The sequence below is a fragment of the Schistocerca americana genome, chromosome 3 (assembly GCF_021461395.2).
Source record: "Schistocerca americana isolate TAMUIC-IGC-003095 chromosome 3, iqSchAmer2.1, whole genome shotgun sequence".
Lineage (NCBI taxonomy): Eukaryota > Metazoa > Arthropoda > Insecta > Orthoptera > Acrididae > Schistocerca > Schistocerca americana.
This window is the reverse complement of record NC_060121.1, coordinates 921,721,188-921,743,126: the sequence shown is the minus strand read 5'-3', so window position 1 is coordinate 921,743,126 and position 21,939 is coordinate 921,721,188. Positions and strand designations below refer to the sequence as shown.

At 38.8% G+C, this 21,939-nt stretch overlaps 1 protein-coding gene across 1 annotated transcript in view; it reads right to left on the bottom strand.

The window, feature by feature from the left end:
- Positions 1 to 21,939, bottom strand: part of LOC124607074 (oocyte zinc finger protein XlCOF26-like) — a 299,664-nt gene that overhangs the window by 47,893 nt on the left and 229,832 nt on the right. The window lies entirely within an intron of this gene.

Genomic DNA, 21,939 nt, shown 5'->3' with positions numbered 1-21,939 from the left:
CAAGCAGAACACTACAAAACAGATAATTTTATTTATAACAAAACATAATTATATAAACAAATTTGTTTCACTAATTAACTACTGAAGAATATAAACTAAATGAGATTAAAAAATGACAATGCATTGATAATACCCACCAGATCTCTTAGAAAAAAATTAAAGGAACTTAATTACAAGGGTGGTTTGAAAAGTTCTCAGAACAGAATTAAAAAAAGTACTTACATCACTGAAACTTCTTTTTTATTTTTCAAAATAGTCTCCTTGTAAATTAATGCATTTTGTCCGATGATGTTCCAGTGCCTTGATCCCATCTCGCAAATGAGTTTCCTCCAGGCCTACAAAATAGTTGTCAACTCCAGCTATCAATTCTTCATTTTAAGAGAACCTTCATCCACCAAGAAAAATTATCAGTTTTGGGAAGCGATGGAAGTCTGTTGGAGCCATATCAGGTGAATAAGGTGGGTGTGGCAACAATTCATACCTTAGTTCATGTACTTTTGTCATGGCGATGGCACATGTGTGTGGGCGCAAATTGTCTTGATGGAAGATAACTCTTCCTTGCTAAACCTGGCCTTTTTTATCCTGTCCTTTGTTGCAATTTGTTCAGGAGGTTAGCATAGTATTCTCCAGTAATTGTTTGCCCAGTGGGGAGATAATCTATTCACAGAATCCCCTTTGTATCCCACAACACTGATGCCATGACCTTTCCCAGTGAAGGAATTGTCTCTGCTTTCTTTGGTGGCAGAGAATCAGCATGTTTCCACTGTTGTTTTGTCTCTGGGGTATAGAAGTGCACGCAAGTTTCGTCTGTGGTCACAAACTGGTGCAAAAACTCTTGTTCGTTTCTACTAAAACGGGCCAAACATTGTTCCGATATGTCTATTCTCATGCATTTTTGATCCAGTGTCAAGAACTGCGCCACCCATCTTGCAGATAATTTTTTCATTTCTAACTCTTCAGTTAAAATGTGATATACCCTTTCAGATGACATCAGGCAAGTGTGAGTAATTTCAAGTACTTTCAGTCGGTGATCCTCCATGACCATTTTGTGCACTTTTGCAATGATTTCTGGAGTAGTGACACATCTTGGCCGACCTGTGTGTGGATCATCATCTAAGCTCTCCTGACCAAATTTAAATTCATTTGTCCACATGACAACAGTTGAATATGAAGGATCAGAGTCCCCCAGTGTATTCTGGAAATTGGCATGAATGTCCTTTGCTATCATACCTTTCTTTATGAAGTACTTAATCACTGCTCGAATCTCAATTTTTTTCCATCTCTGCAAATCACTACACGGGAACCACAACAGACACACGTCACCGCCACAGCTCTCTTCCAAGATCACTGACGTGGCACATGTTTACAAGCAACAGTCCAATGAATATCACGTGAACAACTCGTTGCGCTAGTGCTGACATCTCATGGCATTCTGAGAACTTTCCAAACCACCCTCGTAATTGATTGTGTTTACTGGTATGTGTTGCAATCCTGGTACACATTTAAATCACTGCACCCCTGCTCTATAGCACACTGGAAGAGGGGCTAGAGCAAAATGACATGACCCATCTCCACTTTATTAATGATGTGTAATTTTGTTTTGGCTACTATAGCAGTGTGCTACGATACTGCAGAATGAGGATTTAAATGTCTACCAGAGCTGTAGACATGTACTTGCAAACAAACAAAAATTAATCACACAACTTTATTTTTTCATGGTGATAAATAAAAGTTCGTAACTACCATTTGTAGATATATTTATAAGTCCAGTAATGACTAATCAGTGATAAATTGCAGCTCACACTTTACAAAATTGATATTATTCGCATACAAGATGAAATTGGTGATTGGTGCTTTATGGGCGTCTCTCTCACCAAGCTTTTGGGATATTTGTGCTCAATCAAATACTATATTCTGAATTATGTGCTGAAGCAAAATTTTTTATAGTATTGAGGTTTGAATATAGTTCTTATAATAATGTTTTGTGCAAGTGAGGTAAACTGAAATTTCTCTTCATCTGGTAGATAGTAAGAGTCTAATCTTGCTGCACATTTGCTTGATTAAAAATATTTTTGTGATCCAAATGACTCCAGGAAATGGGTATTCACAATATTAACGATGAAAGGGGAGCACTTAATTACTGCCACTGAAACAATAGCTACCAGGGTATGGCCAACTGAACACAAATTCGAAAATGTGGTTGAACACACTACTTTTGGAGTGTAAAATTTTGTTTATAACTAGACTGGAAAAGGAAACAACAAAAAGAAACAGTGTGGAATCTAGATAACAATGAGGAGATACGTCACTCTCCTGGATCAGAAGAGAGGCATTGGCGCAGAAATATGAGAGAAATACTTCAAAGAAATAGGTGGAAGGATACGGTAACGAAACACTGATAACAGCAGAAAAATAAAATAAAGCATTGGAAAACGATACATACACTGATAGAAGAAATGATAATACCAATCTTAGTTGTTAAAGATGGGAAAAAGCACAGTAGAATAAAATGAAATCACGACGGGTCTAGGAGAATCATCTCTAAATCTATACACTCACTCTTCAGTATATTTACTCCTTGAGTGCTGTATAGATCTGATGTAATTAAATTTTCCTTGAGACATACGAGTCTCAACTTTATCTAGGATAATAATGGAAGCTGAAGGAATGGATTAAAATTTGTGCCACAGCCAGGGCTTGACCCAGAAATCCTGCTGACTAGGCAGATGTGCTAGCCACTACACACCACCATAGCAGCATTAGGTAACACAGCTGCATGGATTACTCTAGTCCAATGCCTGTCCTAACACAAACTTCATTTCACGCCTTCAGTCTATTTTCTGTTTCTTAAATTGTCAGTATTGCCGAGGCTATCTGGTATTGGAATAGCATCACAGCTTTGTAACTAATGGGGAAATCCTGCCTGTACTCAGGCGTAGTTGATCTATAGATCTAATCTAATTAAATTTTCCTTGAGACATGTGTCTCAACCTTATCTACAATAATGACAGAAGCTGAAGAAATGAATAAAAATTGGTGCCTCGCACAGGATTTGAAATAAGGTCTCCTGCTTGCTAGGCAGACTTGCTAGCCATTACACACCACTGTAGCAGTACATGTAACACAGCTGCATGACTGCCCTAGTCCAATGCCTTCCATAATACGATCTTCAATTCATGCCTTCAGCCTATGTCCTCTTTCTTAAATCATCAAATTTAATTTATTTCTTCAACTTCTATCATTATCATTAAAGTTGACACTCGCAGCTGATTTTCTTGGTTTTTTTTTTTTCAGTCAGGAGTGTTGCTGATGTTTCTTAAACATGTCTGTTACTCTAAATGTCTGTCGCAAAAATAGTATGTCACACTGGCACAGAATGGGGTATGCTCAAGGTTTTCATAGTTCGAGACCATATTTAACTTAATAAAGCAGATTTCTTATATGCTTGCTGGTGATACTGGATGCCATATTTACATAAAATTCAACCAATTTTACTGGAGATGGGTCAACACAGCATAGGTACATGACCCCTTATTTTTCTTTCCTTCTTGCTTTCCATTAATTTGGCAGTGAATCCCAGTCAGTTTGTCGAGCTGAGTACCCATTCCTTTGAGAAACTATTTAAAGGTTTTGTAGTTTTTTGATGAAGCTCTCTTCTCTGACAGTGTGTGAGTTCTTTCATTCTTCACATTTCGTATATACCGAGACAGAAAACCTTCAGGAACATAGAACACATCAATATATAAATTACCAACTCAGTCAGTCCAGTGGTAGATTCAAGTAGCATCAGGTAGGAATATAGAAAACGCCAATGTATACATTACCAATTCAATCAATCAATCCAGAGGAAGATTAAAGTAGCACTAGGCAACCACTTTTATTGGTGACTCAGGAGTTTGATGCAATAGCCCACTTGATGCCCACAGGTATGGAAAGTGTACATCACCTCAATAGCGGGGTTCAATAAATTCATATAGGCACTTGTCTACATGCATGTTTGATAGCTAAGTTGTTGATCCAGGTGCCTTTGAGAAACTTTCTGTTGTCTTTGATGAGTTTCCTTCATCTGCTGCATTCTTTGGTGAGGTCTTCGCAATTGTTGCAGTCTGTATTATCAGCATTAATATCACCCTTTGCACTGTCTTTAAAGCACAATGCAGGTCCTCCAGGTGGTCTCTTGGCAAGCGCTATCACACTTAGTGAGTGTCAGGGAAGGTGGGAGTTGTCCACACAATGTAAGTGACCTAGACATTGCGGGTGATGTTCCTTGAGAGTGGTGGTGACACTTGGTAGCTTTGCAGTATTCAGGACCATTTCATTTATCACATCTAGGTATTGAGGTTACATTTTTGTTTTGCATACAATATACAAGTCTAAGTACCATACAAGAGGACAATGCTCACCATACTGCTTGATAGATGAATATTTTTGTAGACACTGCAAGGTGTTTGTTATTACATACTCTTGTGTGGAACTCCCTGAAAGTGTTTGTCACTTTGCCAATTTTTGTGTTCATTTTGTCATCCAGAGAGGGATCTTCTGAAATTAGGTAGCCGAGGTAGCAGAATTTGTCTACATTCAACAAAGGGCCATCCAAATTTATGGCAGGCATACCCATGTATCCTTGTGCCATAATCACAGTCTTCCTTACATTAACAGGCATAGAGAAGAACTTGTACAGGGGAGCAAATTTTTCCATGTCTTTAAAGACTGTATGATTGTGTGCTATGAATGCTGCACCACCAGCGAATAAAAGGTTGCTTGTAACTAAGTCCTCAAAATGGCGCTTGGCTCTGACTAGTGAGATGATGTACAGTTTCCCATCAGCCCTTGCATGTAGATGATTGCCCAGGTTTGGTTCACTGAAAGCAACATTGAGAAGTACTGAGAAGAATATAACAAACAAGGTAGGGAACAGCACATGTCTTGATGAGCTCCTCTTTGCACGGCATACAGATCAGTTGTGCTATCAACAAATATCACAGCATCGCCCATATTGTCATGGAAAGCCCTGATCTCCTTCAGGAGTTTTGGGGTTGGGGATGGGTTGTTTTGGGGAAGAGACCAAACAGCGAGGTCATTGGTCTCATCGGATTAGGGAAGGAAGTTGGCCATGCCCTTTCGAAGGAACCATCCCGGCATTTGCCTGGAGCAATTTAGGGAAATCACAAGGAGTTTTGGAAGACACCCTATCTTCACTAGTGAAGTATACAGTCTGTTTCTGTTGACTGTGTCAGATGCCTTGTTTAGGTCCATGAAAGTAAGTATCAATGTGGTCTTCTGATGGCACTCTTCCAAATTTTTCATAGTGTGAAGGTAATATCAACAATAGGTAGGTGAGGTCAAAACCCACATTTAGACTCAAGGGTACACATGCACAGAAAGCTTCTCCAGTGTGCCTTGTGGGTAGCCCACTGGACTTGCATTCGGAGTGACAATGGTTCAAACCCATATCCGGCAATCCTGATTTAATGTTTCCATAATTTCCCTAAATAGCTTAAGACAAATGGTGTGATAGTTCCTTCAAAAGGTGTGGCTGCTTTCCTTTCCCATCCTTCCCTAATCTGAGCTTGTGCTCCATCTCTAATGACCTTGGTGTTGATGGGACATTACCCACTAATTTCCTCCTCCTCTACCTGCTCCTTCAGGGTTCCCTGCACCACATGGGCAAACACTTATTACAATATTGCCTTTGCTTTGCTTAGATCCATGTGAGTAGTGTTGCAAGCATTCAAGTGCCAGTTGACATTTGCCTAATGCTTAGAACCAAGGAGGGGTTTCAGCACATCAGTTTTCTCAAGGAACCAATATATAATACTTTGGCAATGTCTGTGAATGTAAGGAAGACTGTGATCATGGCACAACTATGCATGGCTATGCCTACCATAAGTTTGGATGGTCTCTTGTTGAATGGATGCAATAAATTCTGCTACCTCAGCCAACTGATGTCAGAAGGTCTCCCTTTAAATGACAAAATGAGAGAGAGAATTGGCTAAGTAACAAATACATTCAGGAAGTTCCACATAAAAGCATGGCACAACAAACACTACCACAAGCCACAAAAATGCTCATCTACCAAGAAATCATCCTCTTTTATGTGCTGAGACTTGGACACTGTATGCTAAACAAAAATGTAAGCTAAGTACCTAACATAACTTGGAGAGACCATGTTATAAATGAAGTGGTCCTGATTACTGCAAAGCTACTGTGAATCACTGTGACTTTGAAGGAACATTGCCTGCAGTGATTAGAAGACTTACATTGTATGGACCACTCCTGCCTTCCCTGACACACTACTAACTATGATGGCACTTGCCAAGCAATCATCTGCAGGGCCTGCATTGTGCTTTAAAGATGGCGCCAAGGGGTGATATTAATGCTCATAATACAGACACAGGTGAGATGGCACAGATTAATGTTGTTACTGAGAACAATCATGAAAAAAATATAATTAATACTAATAATAAGTGTAAAGTATGTTAAGAAAAGTTGTAAAAGGTATTTGGTGCCCAATATGTAACTTTTATTCTGCGAGAACTGCTCAAAGGTGTCTATAAAATTTATAACAAATGATTTCATTTGGTCATGTCAAGAGTTAATTACAGAAACATGCCAACAAGACATTAGGAAGGTTTTGAGGGACAAAGATGAGTTAATAAAAGAACTTCAGAATGAAGTTGACACCTTAAAGAATTACAGTGCTCTGAGTGAAGAATGTGCAAATTTAAAGAAGCAACTGCCTCTTAAAGATAATTGTCATTTGAGCAATTTGGATGTAAACAGTGACACATGGTGTCAACCTATGAATAATGTCTCACCAAATGTTAAGCAAAACAAAATTAAAAGTGGGAATATATAAAGAGTCACAAATAAATTCACTGCTCTTGAGCTCAAGGAAAAGAAATGAACAATGATAAAAGTGTTTTTCCTCCATGAAAAGTCAACAATACTGTGAAAACATGACAAATGATCAATATGATTACTGGTAATAAAAATATCTCTACAAAAAATGACCCAAAGAGAGATACAAAAAGTGTAAATGAAAATAAGCGATGCACTGGGAAGAAGAAAGAAACAGGAATCAATGTATATGGAGACAACCATGTGAAAGGACTTTCTCAAGAACTTAGAAGTATTAGTAATTCAATAGCAATAACAAGTACAATTAAGCCAGATGCTGATTTCAAAGAAGTAACCAGAAATATTGTGAAAAATGACTCCACAGAGCAGCATAATGATTTGTGGTGGAGCAATTGACATTTACAAATATAGAGCTGTGAACATGTTTAAACAGCTCTTGAGGCTTCTATTACTTCTAATTAATGCAAACATCATACTTGTAAACTTCAGCCACAGATGTGACCTGATGGAATGCTCACTTGTAAACAATGAAATTCATAGAATAAATGAAAAACTTAAAAGCACATGTAAGATGTTCAGTAATGTCAAATTAATAGATGTCAACCCACTTGATAGAGCATACTTCACCACACATGGACTTCACTTGAATAGTAAAGGAAAATGTGTGTCAGGAAAGTTGATTACTGAAACAATTAAAAGTAACTCCCAAAAGACAGTCAGTGAACTGTGATGGTATGAACCATACGTAGAATCAACTACTGAACCAACAGCACCAACCACTTCAACAAACTGCAACGGCAGTGGACTGGCCAGAGCTGCAAATACAGCCATATCAGCAGCCAAGACGAAGAATAGTGCAGCCACTAATTCATCTACCAGAAGCAGGGATGTGAGTAGCTGCAGCAGAGACATTTTATGAACTACTATGCCACATCCAGTACCACCAAAGTTCTTTACCTATCCCTACCAGCAACAGAATTTTAATTATGCATCTCAGTGATCAGTCAATCAGAAACAAAACAGATGAAACATATGTATTCCTGAACTTAAACCCATATCACATTTTTTGTGTAAATTAACAATGGCTCACACCTGCTGAGGCTGCTCTTTATATTCCAGATGGATATGAATTAGCAAATTCATACCATAGAAGCAAAAGTAAAAATAGATGAGCTGCTATTTTTGTGAACAAAAATTCTAATACTGAATATATAACACAAAAAGTTGATCAGCTTTTTGAAATTGTTGTAGTATTATTTCCTAAACCATAGTTATTGCTTATCTCTTTTTATCACACCCCAACCTCTGATATGAATCAGTTTAGCGATCAAATGGAGACTCTAAATGAATATCTGCTGGCACAATACAAGCACCACAAGATAACATACAACAATGACATTAATGTAAATGGATAGATAAAAAATCTACTCACCGAGCTGCAGCAGGGGAACACACACACAAAAGGATTTAATGTTTACAAGGTTTTGGAGCTGGTCGCTCCTTCTTCTCGCAGAAGAATTGAAGTGGAAGGAAGAGGGGCGAAAGAAAATGACTGGAGAGGTTTACGGAAAGGGGTACAGTCAACATGTTGATATCATTCTCACCGAAGGCCACCCACACACTTCTATCCACTTCAAACCTACTAACAAACAACAGTACCTAAATTTTGACAGCTGCCATCCTTTCCATGTCAAACGTTCCATCCCATACAGCCTTGGCGTTCAGGCAAATGTATTTGTTTGAACGCAGACTCTTTATAGAAATACACCACCACTCTCACATCAGCCTTCACTGGATGTAACTATCCCAACAGCCTAGGTCTAAAGCAGATTTTCTGGGTCATCACACACAATTCTGGTACTGCTCATCCCTGCAAAAAACAACTTTGGAGCACACCACTTGTCACCCATTATTATCCTGGTCTTGGATGTATCAATCAGCTACTTTGACAAGGCCATGACTTCCTAAAATCATGCTCTGAAATGAGATCCATTCTGCCTGAGATTTTGCCCACAATACTTAGAATAGCTTTTCATATAACTCCCAATCTCTGCAGTATCCCTGACACACCCTATGCTCCTTCTGCACCCCATCACCCTACCCTATGGCTCCTACCCATGTGACCACCCCCGCTGCAAGACTTGCCCTATGCACCCTCCTACCACCACCTATTCCAGCCCTGTAACTGGCAAAACGTATACTACCAAAGGGACAGCCACCTGTAAAATGACACGTCATATACCAGCTGTTATGTAAACACTGTTCAGCCTTTTACATTGGCATGACTATCACCCAGTTATCAGTCAGGATGAATGGGCATAGGCAGGGGATGTATACAGGAAACACACAATATCTTGTTGCAGGGACTGCTGTATAACATGACAATCATGACCTCATTGGCTGTTTCACCCCACATGCCATCTGGATTCTTCCCCCAGGCATCACTTTCTCAGAGCTCCGTAGGTAGGAACTAGCCCTAAAACATGTCCTTGGTTTTTGCCACCCACCTGGCCTTAATTTAAATTAATTCCTTCCATCTCAGCATTTCTTCACAGTAAATACTCCTTTCTTCATGCCATTTTAGTTTTCTACACCTTTCATTTACTCACTTTCCATCCCCCCCCTCCCACCACTGTTACATACAATGCACTTAACTTTTCAGTCTTATTAATTTATGCACGTTGTTTTAGTAGTAATCTCTGTCTTGCATATTACCCTGTCTTCTACCTTTAAGCTCTCAGGTTTTCAAATCTCGTCTGGTGCAGTCCCCAACAATCAGTTTTTCCTTCTCTCCCATCCGGTAACTCTCCCCTGATCCAGAGCTCACAGTGACTTTCCTGAACTGTATCCATTTCCCTAAACCTCTCCAGTCCATTTCCTTCACCCATCTTCCTTCCCCCTCAACTCTCCTACCAGAAGAAGGACCCACTGGCTCCAAAAGGTTGTAAACATTACATTCTTTTCTGTATATGTTCCCCTGCCGGCGGTGGATGAGTAGATATTTTTACCTATCCATTTACATTGTAGTATCAATAAATGATTATTTTCATTGTTATATTGGTGATACTAGTATTGGAGCATAAAACATCAACTGTCACTCATTTTCAAAACATGTTAAGGTCCAACAACTTGGACAGTGTGAATGACAAGCCAACCCCATTAGATGCATGCTCGGATAACAAAACCTCCAATCTGGTCAAAGATGACTATCAGCTTGGAGTGACAGATCCAACATTATCCAACCACCATGGCCCATGGCTGATGGTCAACTGTGAAAACTATCCTATTCAGCAACAAAAACACCTTAAGAGGATCAGACTGTTATATCAAGACAATATTACACAGCTACAACAACAATTATCAGAACTTAGGTCTATATAATTGTGAGAACATACTAATGAACTTATTTCAAAGCTGTTGTCCACACATAACCAAAAAGGTGAAAACAGATAGAGCACCAAACAAAAAAGTGGAACAACTGGTTTCCACCTAAATTGCAGTCAGTGAAACATTGTTGTTGTCCCACACAAAATGGCTAAAATTGGTAACCTGGAACCAAAACACAGGTACAAAGAAGCCAGGAAGAAATACAGGACAGAAACACAGACAGCAAAGCAGAGAGCCAAAGATGCTTTCAAAGAAAATTCTAACAACAAATGTAAAGCTGCCTGATGGTAATAAACATGTTGCAGGGAAACACAAAAACAGGCAATAAATTCCAATGTTGACACGGATAGTAAATGTGTTCTTTGTAAATAGCACTAAGTGGGAAGCTCCTGTCACCTCCACATCAGATGATGCAACTTCTGGAATTACTTTCCATAACATACCTGACTCTACTGGAAGTAGTTTCCATAACATACCTGACTCAAATAACTTATATTTTAAGTGGAAGCAGGCTACCTGCCAGACTGTACACAAAATAGCCTCAAACCTATGTATCTCTTACAGTGAGGATTGCTGTGGCATCTCAAACATCATCCTGAAACAGACACCTGACATTAAGGTTGTCTTTCTTAACTTTCTGATCAATAATTCTTTTAAGACTGGAAAATTTCCTGAAGTCCTGAAGGCTACTATTGTCATCTCAAGGACAAAACTAGACCTGAAAGTTACTGTTCAATATCCAAGGTAACAGAATGTTGTACTAAATTACACCTTTGCAGCTATTTTGTGGATCACAATCTACTTTCCACGTCACTCTTTGGTTTTAGACCAGGTTTGTCTGTAGTAAATGCACTAGAAATTCTTGTTACTGATATTCTTTATGGCTCTGAGAAAAAGTCCGTCAGCCATGTCTTACTGTTAGACCTGAACATAGCATGTGACAGTGTGTTTCATGAAATACTCATAAATAAACTAGTGTGTATGGTATCCAGAATAACAAACTGGCACTAATTAGACCTTACTTGATTAACAGAACTCAGATGGTTGTAGAAAATAACTCAATCAAATGCCCTACCAGTTGTTAGAGGTGTACCACAAGGATCAGTGCTTGGACATTCCTTTTTCTGATTTACATGAATGACTTGCCTATTTTCATGTCTCACAAGTCCATAATATATGTTGATGACGTGACCCTGATTATTGTGGATAAAAACTTGGAGGAGGTGATGGAAAATACAAAATCAATGCATCAAGAGCCTGCCATATGGCACAACATAACAACTTTATACTAAACAATAGCAAGACTGAAAGTATTCTTCCTGCACAAGCTAAATGAAAAAGCAAGTAAATGTGACTCCATTAGACTTCTTGGAATCCATCTGGATCCCAAACTGACTTGGAACAGCCACACCGAACAATTATGTACCAAATTATCTAGAGTAATCTTTTTGCGAAGCAAATTAAAAACACTAGTTGGTAAACAACTATCTTACTATTATGCCTTCTTTCAGTCTCATTTGCAATAGAACTGTGGGACGATTCTCTTGATACACAAAGAGTGTTCCTGTGGCAGAAGAAAGCTATAACATCAATCACAAGAATTAAAAGTGGAGAACCATGTCAAAAGCATTTTAAAGAGCTCAACATCTTGCATCTTGACTGTACCTTGCCTTTATATTAAAACAAGTCTTCTTTTCACAAAACTAACTAACTAACTAATTTTACTTTGCAGAACACCTATCCATAAAAATAAATGCTATGTAAGAATTTACTAGACTGAGCCAGATCTGAAGCAGTTTTAAACACATCAGAATGAACCTATATAACAAGCTACCACCATCAATAAGAGATTTACCAAATGATACTTTCAAGGAGCATCTCCATAAATTGTCAGAAGATAAGTGTTACAGTGTTAATGAATTTGAATGTACACAGTAAATCTCCACATCTCCATGTATTGTTCAAACCCATCTCTTACGGTAATAATTAAGCTAAGAAGGAAATAAAAATTCAATATTTTGTACTCCTGAAACTGTTAAAGTACATGCAAAAAACTACAGAATTCCAGAATGAGATTTCCACTCTGCAGTGGAGTGTGTGCTGATATGAAACTTCCTGGCAGATTAAAACTGTGTGCCAGACCAAGACTCGAACTCGGGACCTTTGCCTTTCGCAGGCAAGTGCTCTACCTGGTAGATTAAAACTGTGTGCCGGACCAAGACTCGAACTCAGGGCCTTTGTCTGTCGCAGGCAAGTCTGTCTGATAGAGCACTTGCCTGCAAAAGGGCTGAGTTCGAGTCTTGGTCCGGCAGACAGTTTTAACCTGCCAGGAAGTTTCAACTACAGAATTGTATAGTGTAGAGTGTGTATTGTGTCTTACCTGCCCCAAGTACTCCACATCAATTTGACAGTACTAAGCAAATTTCTAGCAATAAGATGATAAAGTATTAAATGTGTGTAAAACTTGAAATGTAAAATTGTCTATTTCAACATGTGCTGCCTAACAACAAATAAATAAGTAAATAAAACTAAATAAAAAGAAAACTACTGGCATACATAACCAATTACGTTAAGAATAGTCCATCACTATATTGATTAATATGATCTGCATATACACCAGCTAAATGAAACTTAATAAATTTTGGAAAAAAAAGGCTGCTCTTTCCCCTGTTATACTAAACACATGTTGTTTATCTTCTAGATAGCTTAATATAACTTGATTATATTGTTATTTCTCAAAGAAAATAATTAACTGCATTTGTAACAATGGAGGCATGTCTGCAGTACACGTCTACTTGTCGTGTAGCTGTAAAATGAAAATTGCTATTTGCCATGTAGGCAATAGGAGTTTGCAGATTTTTGTTTAGATAGTGAGGTAATATATAGAGGAGTGGTTGGTGAAGTATGCTTTCAACCTTTTATGATCTGACAGGACCTCTTTCTTTTAAGGGTGGGGGTCATAAAACATTCTCTTCAGTTAGGAGATTGTTGACCATTTGCATCCCATTTATTATTAGTATGGTACATTGTTACGTATCGCATAACTTTTACAGATGTTTTACCTGTGGCTCCAGAGCAGTTTGAATTTCAATACTTACAATGCTCGCATTATTTGTGTGTCTGTAGTTTGATGTGGATCATTCTGTGCTTGATTTTGAATGTTTACTGTAATAATTTGGTCCTCATATTTTTCCTCACTTTCATCGCAAATCTATTTATGTTAATAAATGTTTAGAAGCACAAAATGTCAAAAATTTTTGTTAAAATATTTTGTACTTGTAAGTTCTGTCAGGTTTACAGCTTCATGTTTTAGCATGACAGGACATGGCAAGAAAATTGGAAGATAAGGGGATAAGGGAGTTACTTTAGAAGTTTTCTTCATATGATTTTGATACACCAATTTAGGAAAGTAGTGATTCCGAAACAAAACATGTCCTCAGATAATTCAAACTTGCGAATTCAAGGGGCCAGACAAACAAAAAAAAACACCAAGCCATATCTCATCTTCAAGAGAAAATTTCCACTTATTCTAAAGAAGGTGCAGAAATTCAATACAAAGATGACAAGTGATGAGACAACATATCTCCCATTATTTTCAGAACAAAGGAAGAAAGTAGAAGTTTCCACTTTCAAATGAAATTTGAGGTGAAAAGCTTGGAGCTCGAGGCCAGATTTTATTGCTAATTGTGGAAAATGTGAAAATTATGCTGTTTAAATTTACAATTAAAAACTCATACAAAGTGTTCTTAATGTAAGGTGATATTGTGTGTCAGTGAGACAAAAATTTGTTTTTTTAATATCAATTCTTATGAAGTGATGTTTGTTGGTGACTGGACCATTGTGACCTGATGGGATTCTGAAGTCCCTTTTGTATTACAAAAATTGAAATAAAAAACCAGAAATATACATTCCTCACGTTTTCTTTCTACTAAAGCAATATCCGACTTGCCACAATGACATAAAAAAATGAGAATTGTCAACGCCAAAGTACAAAAATTCAGGTAATAAACAATTAAAATTCATTTGAATAGGTAGAGATTTCCAATTTATTGCTTTATGTCAGATGGGAGCCTGCTGAATACCTTTGTACTGGAGTATATAGTTCCACTCTGAAATTAGACAAGAGAGCATAATCCAAACGACAATTATTTTTCTATCTTGTATTGTGTTACTGCAAATCAAAGTTCAGCTGAATCAGCTTTTTTTATCAACAACAAAAACCATGAAGCAGTAAATGAACAGGGAAGTGAGTATAAGAAACCCAAGTTCTTCAAAGAGGCATAAGCAAGCTATGTCATTATTAACTTCACGTAATATTATAGACCAGAGTCCTCAAAATGACACTTACAAGTTGGTGAATATTGTTTTTCTATACATGCTAAGGTCCAGAGATCTATCCACTCTTCTCTTAACTGACACGTCAAGAGAAGATGATAGGCCTTCTTTTGCAAGTTCCAACACGAATTTGTTTACTAGGCTGGGCAGCATTTAGACACACCAAGAAAGTGTGAAGATTTTGATGTTCATATAGACTTCATACAATGTTTTGGCCACATACCAATTGGTGCACACTTGGCTTAAACTTATTAGACTATGGCACATTTGCCTCCAAATGTTCCATGTAAAGGTTTTCTAGAACAGGGTATTTATGGACTAGTTTCAAAACTCATATCTGGGTTCAACCAAGCATTTAATGGAGCTACAGAGTTTGTACGGAATTCTTACCAGTGAAAAAATTACACATGTATGGTATAGCAATATCCATTACCCGCAACTGACTGAGGCAGTGTACAAATTCAACAGAGCCTGCAAACTTGGTGTTTGCATTTCTCTAGATAGTTGCTGAGAAAGCTGATCTGACATTCTGATAGTTGGTGTATGAATGTTGTTTTGTACTTCAGCTTGAAGACTGACTTGATGCGGCTCTCCACACTAGTCCATCGTGTGCAAGCAACATTCATCCATCTGAATCTGCTGACTGTTTTCTTGCCTAGATCTCCCTCTACAATTTTTACCCCCACACTTCCATCTACCACCAAACTGACTATTCCTTGATTCCACAGAATGTGTCCTACCAACAAATTCCTTTTTTATTCAAATTGTGCAATAAGTTTCTCTTATCCCCAACTCAGTTGAATACCTTCTTATGAGTTATTCCATCTATGAGTTAATCTTCAGCATTCTTCTATAGAACCACATCACAGAAGCTTCTAATCTCTTTTTGTTTAAATTGTTTACTGTCCATGTTACACTTACATACAATGCAACATTCATGACAAGTAAATTCAGAAAACGCTTTTGGGCTTTTAAATTTATAGTAGATTTAGCAAATTTTTCTTTCTCAGAAATGGTTTTCATGCTATTCCCAATCTATATTTTGTATGCTGTCTATTTCAACCATTTTAAGTTATTTTTCTCCCCAGACAGCTAAACTCATCTACTTGTTTTAGTGTCTCATTTCCTAATTTAATTTCGTCAGCATCATCTGATTGAATTCAGCTACAGTATATAATCACTGTTTTACTTTTGTGATCTTCATCTTATAAACTCTTTTAGAGACACTATCCATTCTGTTAAACTGCTCTTCTAAGTCCTTTGCTGCCTTTGACACAATTACTACATCATTGGCAATCTCAAAGCTTTTATTCCTTCTTCCTGAACTTTAATTCTCTTTCTTTAATTTCCCCTTCATTTTCTTTATTGCTTGCTCACTGTACACACTCAATAACATCGGGGATAGACTACAACCCTGTCTCATGCTTCCTCAACTACTGCTTCTCTTTCATGCCGGACTGCAGTCTGGTTTCGGTGCAGGTTGTAAATTATGTTTTGCCCACTGTACTTTATCTCTGGTAATTTCAAAATTTCAAGAAAATTTTGTCTAAATCTACGAATGCTACAAATTTAAGTTTGTCTCTATTCAACCATCTTCTAGAATAAGATGCAGGGTCAAATATTGCCTCATGTATTCTACATTTCTCTGGAGCTGACAACTGGTCTTCCTCAAGGACAGCTACTACCAGTTTTCCCATTCTTCCATTCTTCTTCACATAATGTGTGCCAATATTTTGCAACCACAACTTATTAAACTCATGGTCTAATATGTTCACACCTGTTAGCATCTGCCTTCTTTGAGAATGGGATTTTTAGATTCTTCTTAAAGTTTGGGGGTATTTTACCCATCTCAAACATCTTATGCACTAGGTGGAATAGTTTTATCAGGGCTGGTTCTCCCATGGATCTTAATAATTCTGAAAGAATGATGTCTACTCCTGGGTCATGTTTTCACTTAGGTCTTTCAATGCTTTGTCAAATTCTTCTCACAATATCATATCTCCCATCGTAAACAATGGAAAATCCAGGATGGAATATAACAATACCAGAGACGGAAAGTTGCTACTCACCATATAGCGGAGATGCTGAGTTGCGATAGGCACAACAAAAAGATTCACACAGTTATAGCTTTCGTCCTTTAAGGCCTTTGTCAGCAGTACACACACACACACACACACACACACACACACAAATGCAACTTGCACACACGTTTGCAGTCTCAGAGAGCTGAAACTACACTGCGAGCAGTAGCACCAGTGCAAGATGGGAGTGGTGTCTGGGCGGGGGTAAGGAGGAGGCTGGGGTGGGGAGGGGGAGGGATAGTATGGTGGGAGTGGTGGACAAAACCCTGTCTTGCAGACCTGTTACACTTACCCCACCCTCCAAAACTCCCTCCCACCACCACACACAACCCATAACCGAAAAAGACCCGCAACACAGTTATGAACCTTCCCTCCAGAAGCCTTAGTCCCACAGAAATATCAGTCCTATCCAAAGGCCTCACCTTTTGCCCCACTCCCAAATTCAACCATGCAGGACTAGTTAAAGACCTTCTCTCCTTCTCCTGGTGCCTACAGTGGAAACACTTTTTCGCCACCAACCCGACCAATCAGACTCAACCTAAGACCAATATTGAACCTTGCCTAACTCAGTTCACTCCTCCATCCAACTGTGATTCACCCCAACTGCCTCCAAACCCCCCCCCCCCCCTTTTAACTTTCCAGAATTTCTTAACCTCAAACCTTGCCTCAACATCATACCCCAAATCCCTCAACATACAAACTAACCTTACATCCGCAGAAAGAACCGCAGACCACCATCTAAAAACTGATACCGACCTTATAATCCTACCAGCTGACAAAGGCTCCACCACCATTGTTTTGAACCACAACAATTATGTGGCAGAAGGACTCCGTCAGCTGTCAGATGCTTCCACCTACAAACGATCCCACAGTGATACTATTCCAATAATCCACCAGGATCTCCAGTCATTACTCAAATCCTTAGGCCCATCCCAGAAACTCTCCCCAGAGTCCATCTTTCTACTTACCCCTACCACTCCCCGCACTCCCACCTTCTACATGCTTCCTAAAGTCCATAAACCCAACCACCAAGGACGCCCCATTGTGGCCGGTTACTGTGCCCCCACTGAGAGAATCTCTGCTCTCGTAGACCAACACCTTCAACCCATTACCCAGAACCTATCCTACTATATAAAAGATTCCAACCATTTCCTCAAGCGACTCTCCACAGTTCCTGTCCCTTTACCACACAGTGCCCTGCTCGTCACTATTGATGCTGCCTCCCTGTACACTAACATTCCTAATGCCCCTGGACTTACTGCTATTGAACACTTCCCTTCCAGACACCCTATGGATTCCAAACCAACAACCTCCTTCCTAGTCTCCATGATCAACTACATCCTTACCCACAATTACTTCTCCTTTGAAGGCATTACCTACAAACAAATCCATGGTAGGGCAATGGGGACCCGCATGGCAATATCCTATGCTAACCTATTCATGGGCCATCTAGAGGAATCCTTCTGAAAAACCCACAATCTTAAACCCCTCACCTGGTTCAGATTCATTGAAGACGTCTTTGCTACCTGGACTGAAGTTGGGGACACCTTATTCACATTCCTCCAGGACCTCAACAACTTGTCCCCTGTTTGCTTCACCTGGGCCTACTCAACCAAAAGAGCCACCTTCCTAGACGTTGACTTACACCTCAAAGATGGCTACATCAGTACCTCCATCCATATCAAACCTACTAACCACCAGCAATACCTCCACTTCGACAGCTGCCACCCGTTTCATACCAAGAAGTCCCTTCTGTACAGCCTAGCCACCCGTGGTCGTCGCATCTGCAGTGACGAGCAGTCCCTCTCTAAATATACTGAGGGTCTCACTGAAGCCTTCACTGACCGTAATTATCCTCCCATCCTTGTATAAAAACAAATCTCCTGTACCTTATCTTTCCAGTCTCCCACCACCTCCCAAAGTCCCACAGTCAGGCCACAGAGGAGCATTCCCCTCGTAACTCAGTACCATCCGGGACTGGAGTAACTGAATTACATTCTCCGCCAGGGTTTCGATTAGCTCTTGTCATGCCCTGAAATGAGAAATGTCCTGCCCATTATCCTTCCCTACCCCTCCTCCACCATCCACCGAACCTACACAATATACTCGTCCATCCTTACACAACCCCTGCTCCCAATCCCTTACCTCATGGCTCATACCCCTGTAATAGACCTAGATGCAAGACCTGTCCCATACATCCTCCAACCACCACCTACTCCAGTCCGGTCACTAACATCACCTATCCCATCAAAGGCAGGGCTACCTGTGAAACCAGTCATTTGATTTACAAGCTAAGCTGCAGCCACTGGGCTGCATTCTATGTAGGCATGACAACCAACAAGCTGTCTGTCCACATGAATGGCCACCAACAAACTGTGGCCAAAAAGCAAGTGGACCACCATGTTGCTGAACACGCTGCCAAACATGATATCCCTCATATCAATGACTGCTTCACAGCCTGTGCCGTATGGATCCATCCCACCAACACCAGCTTTTATGAATTGCGCAGTTGGGAACTTTCCCTGCAATCACTGCACACACTGCACACTGCACACACAAATCTTTGGTTTTTGTGGTCCTCTGTTAGGAGTTTCGGGATCCAACGGGAGCACAGTTTCCTAAACTTTAAGTGTTCAGAAACAATGTTGTAAAGCACTGATTTTGCCATGTCAGGAAATTCGTTTGAGAGACTTGTTATTGTGAAGCACCTGTTCTCACGAATCATTGCTTCAACTGAAGCCACCAATTCATCTGCAATCAAAGAATGGTGACCAGAGCGTTCCTCATCATGGACATTTTCACGGCCATCTTTGAATTCTTGTACCCACTTACGCACTTTGCTTTCACTCATAACAGTATCACCATACACTCTGCAAATCTGTCGATGAATTTCTGCAGGAGACAGGTTCCTTGCTGACAAAAGCCATTCACTGAGTGAACCTCACATGTGGCGGGCAAGTTGACAGTTTTAAACATTTCAAAAGCACAGAACAGAACCGTACAGGTTAGCTACAGAGCTGATACTGAGCACAGTTGTTGCCGAGTCATGACAGTACATGATGCATGCGCTCATTGCAGTATGCACGCAAACTACTAGTGTCTACAAGAAAATGGGACTTACTTACAAAACACACCTCATATAATATGCAACCTGCTGCTGCTATCATGGTGTATTGAATGAACATTCAGCAGACAATTCCAAATGCCAACAATAAGGAAGCTCTTTCACCATGGGAATATCCCTAGTTACATTTACAGGATAGGTATTTGAGATTCCACAACTGGATCGTGCGACTTGATTTCAAAAACATGTTGTAATCACTTACTCTTTTCAAGTGGATGGTATATTAATAAGCAACTTGTCACATACATTTTTGCTTTCAAATGCTCCAAAGAATCTATCAATTTTCAGTTGTAAATATACTGAAAACTATATTACAATATGTGTTTTAGAGTAGGGTTCAAAACATATTACTTCATTTGATTACAGTTTCTCCAAACTTTCTGAAGTACACTTGACTTCCAAAGCATCATTACATGCATGTATACTGAAGATTCTAAGACTGTATCAAATGCAAATATGGATGCATCTGATTTGTGTATTAGACTTAAATGGAGATAATGGCATGGAAAATATAAACAAACATAAACAAAATATGGAATCTAATTGCAAATTGGCATAGTACAGTAAAATCATTGAGGAATGTTATTGTGTTTGGTGTTTCTGCTGACTGCAGGACTAATAAAGAATTATCAGAAGTGTCAGTCACTATAGCAAATTGAGCTCTATACCAATAACTCAGGAACACACACACACACACACACACACACACACAGTCGCAATATTCCTTTAACTGTTAAATGTTTATATTGCAATCTATCAATCATCTGCATTTTTGTTCATAGTTTCTATCTTGGAATTTTTATTTTTATAAATATATATATTTGAGAAATATACATCCTAAAGAATTTCTGATAAGACTAGTCACGAGCAATCCATATTAGTTTTATTTAGATGGCATTTCTGGGGGCAAAAATGAGGTGAGCTTCATCATTTCTAATGAGAACACCCACTTTTTATTTCATATTGTGATTCTTTGAATAAAACTAAGTCTTTTGCCGGACTCCTGTTTTTTTATTACTGAAAATACTATACTTAAAAAAATAGGAGCCTGTTGTAATTGTCTGCAAACAAAAAAATAAACTCATGAAATTTGTCAGTGGAGCACAATAAATACACTTTGCCCACAACTTCCAGTCACAAAATTTTTGCACATTTCTCATCTTTATATGTGCCTAAGACTTCATATACATGGAATTTAGTCTTTGACTTATAAAGTTTCTTTGTATACAACATCTGAAGCAGTATGATTGGGGACATACATAAAAAGCTTGTCTACTTCACTAATATAGGAGAGAACCACACAGGGCAGGAAATGCAAAAAGCAACTGACACAGAGGTACACACCCGCAACATGCAACATCTGGTCTTGTGCTTTGATTACGGCATAACATAAGCTCACCAGGCATTGTGCACAAGTTTAAACCAAAATTGTAAATTGGTAGGAATAAGTAGGATTTGGGATATAAAAACTTGCATCAAAATCCCCACTTCTACAATGTTTCATTGCAAAGAAGTAACTTTAAGACTCCATGAGTTCCAAAGAGCGAGTTAAAGGCTGGTGTTCTTGAGCTACAGCAAGTATTGCCTTACAGATCTCATTCGATTCTTGAGACAGCGTAATTCTCAGTCTTTTAGCCATCCTTGTGTATTCACAAAGATTCAACCATTTTACAAGCGTATTTATTCGTAATGAAATGGAAATGTAATGAGTAAATGCATAAATTACAAAGGAAACTTAATAAACACACTTTTCCTAGCAAAGAATATAAATAAAACCATCAAAAGAAGCAAAGCAGCCTGATTAAGTTTTTAATATCCATAACAAAACCAGTAAATTCATATATCCTAGACAAGTAAATTAAATGTTAGTTTGTATTTGTAAAGATAAGATTATGGTGCTTAGTTCTGTCACTGAGGTAAACTTCTGAGAATAATTCTGTCACTGAAGTAAAAAACATTCCTAGGAAAGAAGTAAAATATAAATAAAACCTATTGATAGAAGCAAATCAATGCTGTTATGTTTAAAGCAAACTCAGTCAACCTGAAAATCCTAGCCAAGTGAATCTGCTGTTAGTTAGTATCCATAAGGATAAGACTGCAGTGCTTGATTCTGTTGCTAATGGTACATTCCAAAAATACATCCGTTGCAGA